Genomic DNA, 4,096 nt, shown 5'->3' with positions numbered 1-4,096 from the left:
GCCATAAAAAACCACTTGTGGAATCTTCATTCCTGACCAGAGATCAAGCCCTGAGCCTTTGGAGTGATAGCACTGACTCCAAGACCTAGACTTCCAGTAACCTTAGGGAGTATCATATAGTGAGAACTCACACAAAGTAAACCACTTGAATATAAGACCCAGGGGTACTCTTCTGCCCCCTTCTGATGCCTATGTCAGAAGCCTTCTCTATCTCCTTTATACTTTAATAAAACTTTATTACACAAAAGCTCTGAGCGATCAAGCCTCGTCTCTGGCCCTGGATTGAATTCTTCTCCTCTGGGGGCCAAGAATCCCAGTGTCTTTGCATGATTCAACAACAACCTTTCAGTCTCTTGAGACTGACTTCTCTGTCTCTTAGCATTCTCTTAGCCATTTCAGCCAAATTTGTGGTTGTGAGCTCAAGGCCCATGCTTTCCATGAGCACGTGCTTCCAAGAGATAATACTCCCTGGACCAAGGAAAAACCCTCTACTCATCGTGATTTCTGGGGTGACTTTACCATAGCTGTCCAGCTGACAGAGTTGATTACACAGAGTATCAAGGCTGAAAGGTGAAGAGACAGAGAGATCCCTGCTTGCAAGACGAGGCTGTGTTTACCATTGTTTCTAAACAGATTCAGGCTTTAGAGAAAGTAATTGGCGGAAAATGGTGAGAAGGGGCTGGAGAAGGCCAACTAGTAGTCCTTGGGGTCTTTTAATTCTCTTTACGCCCAGTTTTGTGTGGAAAGAAATTGCTCTTACTTCCTTTCCACGCCCTTCGCCGTATTTTTCTCCCATATTCATCCTGGGAGTTTCCTTCACCTACGAACAGCCCTGATTTCAGAGCTCTTGACTCTCAAGTTTCTACAGCCCTGGCCTGGGTGTGATCCTGATCAAAGCTGCACACTCGCTCAGGAGCTCTGCTTCCTGTTCCCCATCTGCAGAGTTTGGTAATAAGGACGACTGCTGCTGCTAAGTCGCTTCAGTCGTATCCAGCTCTGTGCAACCCCATAGACGGCAGCCCACCAGGCTCCGCCATCCCTGGGATTCTTCAGGCAAGAACAATGGAGTGGGTTGCCATTTCCTTCTCCAATGCATGTAAGTGAAAAGTGAAAGTGAAGTCACTCAGTCGTGTTCGACTCTTCACGACCCCATGGATTGCAGTCTACCAGGCTCCTCCGTCCATGGGATTTTCCAGGCAAGAGTACTGGAGTGGGGTGCCATTGCCTTCTCCGAATAAGGACGACACTTAGTCATAATAAAACCCACAAGGCTGCAAGGAGTACCAGCTTCTTACCGCCGCTGCTGGCCGTGGCCGCTGGCCAGACGGGAGCGACCCCTAGACGCGGCGCGGCCTCGATGACGCAACGCGCAGCCTCCGTGACGCAAGCCCACAGCTTCCGTGACACAACCGCGTCTCCTCAGGGCCCCCCCACAGCTACACGGACTAACCGCTAACCAACCTTCAATCCCTGCCACTGCTGCCGGTTACTGGGAATCTGCGTGGTTGGGGTCGCGCCGCTGCAACATGTCGCAAAAGCCAAAGAGCCGAGGCTGCCCCAGCTCCCAGGTCGAGCGGGAGCTGGGTGGCAGCAGTGAGGAAGCCCCGAGCACGTCTCGCGGGCTGGGTGGCACTGCGGCGCAGCTGCAGGCCCAGGCCTCCCCCGCCCCCGAGCCACGCTCCCAGAAGCAGCTGGCGCTGAAGGTGGCGGAGCTGGTGCAGTTCTTGTTGATCAAGTATCAGAGGAAGATCCCTATCCGCCGCACTGACATCCTGCGGCATGTAGTCGGCAACGACAAGGACGTGCTCCCAGAGCTGCTGTGGCGGGCGGCCAAGCACCTGGAGTAGTGTTCGGGTACCGGCTGGTGGAGCTGGAGCCCCGCAGCAACACCTACATTCTGGTCAACACGCTGGAGTTGGTGGAAGAGGATGCGGAGGTGCACGGCGACCAGGGCATGCCCACCATTGGGCTCCTCATGATCTTGCTGAGGCTCATCTTCATGAAAGGCAATAGCATCAAGGAGACCGAGATCTGGGACTTCCTGCGGCGCCTAGGGGTACACCCCACCAAGAAGCACCTTGTCTTCAGGGACCCCAAGAAACTCATTACCGAGGATGTCCTGCGGCAGCGATACCTGGATTACTGGTGCATCCTGCACACAGAACCCGTGGACTATAAGCTCCAGTGGGGCCTGCGCAGCAACCTGGAGACCAGCAAGATGAAGGTGCTTAAGTTCGTGGCTAAAATCTACAACCAGGACCCCAAGGACTGGCCGGCGCAGTACTGCGAGGCTTTGGCGGACGGGGAGGCGAGGGCCAGACCCCAGCCCGTGGGCCCGACTCCAGCCACTGCCCCTGCCTCAACCCCTTCTCCAGTCTCTTGAAATCTGAGACAAACCCCAGGGCCCGCTCCCTCCCCAGGGGGAAGGGCTGGAGTTGGGAGGAAGCATCTTGCTTGTTTAAATGCGTGGTAGTTCCAGGACGTGTTTGCAAACTTTGCTTCTTGTAAGTCATTTTGATTCTAAACTTTCATTTAGAAGGTAACTTGTTTTGCTTTGCTTCAGTGTCTATGTTTTTTGGTGTAAAGATCTTGTTAGCTTTGTAAAGCAAATTGAACTTCCTACCCTGATCTGGATCTGCCAAGGAAATATAAGAGAACTAGCCCTTGTCCGGCCTTTGAATTGCCCCACTCTGTAAGGGAAAAGTCTTTGTAAATTGAAAACGAAAATGTAATTGCCTATATCCCCTTTTACTTTAATGCAGCTATTTTAAAAATCTGTTTTCTATGCATATAAGCATTTTGAGTCATTCTAAGCAATGTGCATAATGTAGTTTTTCCAAATAATTTTTTACATTGATAATTACTATGCTGTGTGGCTGACCATTTTGTTCAATATTTTTTGCTACTGTAGTTATAATACTGTATTTTATATATCTATATCTATATATATATATATGACAAGACCTAGCATCACCCAACCACCATTAGCACCCTGTGCAGGATGCCTCATCTAAACAAACAAAACAAAAATACAAACCCAATCATCAGCAGACAAGATTAGCACCTCACTCAGCCTTGCCCATCAGAGGAAAAACAAACAAACAAAAATTCAGCACAAATCTCACCCTAGACAAAGCTTACACAAACCATTGGACCAATCTTAGGAGGGCAGAAACCAAAAGAAAGAAAGAATTCAACTTTCTTTGAAGCCTGGGAAAAGGAGACCTCAAACACAGTAAGTTAAAAAAAGATAATGAAAAAGCAGAGAAATACTACACGAATGAAGGAACAAATTAGAAACATATAAGTCCACATAAACGAAGAGGAAATAGGCAAAATACCTGAAAAAGAATTGAGAATAACGATGGGAAAGATGATCAAAAACTTTGAAAACAAAATGGAGAAAATGTAAGAATCAATTAACAAACACCTAGAAGAATTAAAAAATAAAGAGACAGAGACAAACAGCACAATTACTGAAATTAAAAACACTCTAGAGGGAATCAATAGCAAAATATCTGAAGCAGAAGAATGAATCAGTGAGTTGGAAGATAAAATGGTGGAAATAACTTCTGAAGAGCAGAATAAAAAGAATGAAAAGAACTGAGGATAGTCTCAGAGACCTCTAGAACAATATCAAATGCACCAACATTCAGATTATAGGGGTCCCAGAAGAAGAAGCAGGGAGAGCAATGGCAATCCACTCCAGTACTCTTGCCTGGAGAATCCCATTAACAGGGGAACCTGGTGGGCTGCTGTCTATGGGGTCGCATAGAGTCAGACATGACTGGGCGACTTCACTTTCACTTTTCATGCATTGGAGAAGGAAGTGGCAACCCACTCCAGTGTTCTTGCCTGGAGAATCCCAGGGAGGGCAGAGCCTGGTGGACTGCCATCTCTGGGGTCGCACAGACTCAGACATGACTGAAGCACCTTAGCAGCAGCAGCAGCAGAAGAAGAAGAGTAAAAGGAAAAGGGTATGAGAAAATTTTTGAAGAGATTGTAGATGAAAATTTCCCCAACATGGAAAAGGAAATAATCAAGTCCAAAGAGTCCCATACAGGATAAACCCAAGGAGAAACACTGCAAGACACAT

General features: G+C 48.0%; 1 pseudogene; it reads left to right on the top strand.

Annotated features, from left to right (window-relative positions):
• The first annotated feature begins 1,413 nt into the window (after nt 1–1,413).
• LOC109565942 (non-structural maintenance of chromosomes element 3 homolog) lies at nt 1,414–2,875 on the top strand (annotated as a pseudogene).
• The last annotated feature ends 1,221 nt before the right edge of the window (nt 2,876–4,096 follow it).

The sequence above is a fragment of the Bos indicus genome, chromosome 11 (assembly GCF_029378745.1).
Source record: "Bos indicus isolate NIAB-ARS_2022 breed Sahiwal x Tharparkar chromosome 11, NIAB-ARS_B.indTharparkar_mat_pri_1.0, whole genome shotgun sequence".
In the NCBI taxonomy this organism is placed as follows: domain Eukaryota; kingdom Metazoa; phylum Chordata; class Mammalia; order Artiodactyla; family Bovidae; genus Bos; species Bos indicus.
This window is presented reverse-complemented; position numbering and strand designations above follow the sequence as displayed.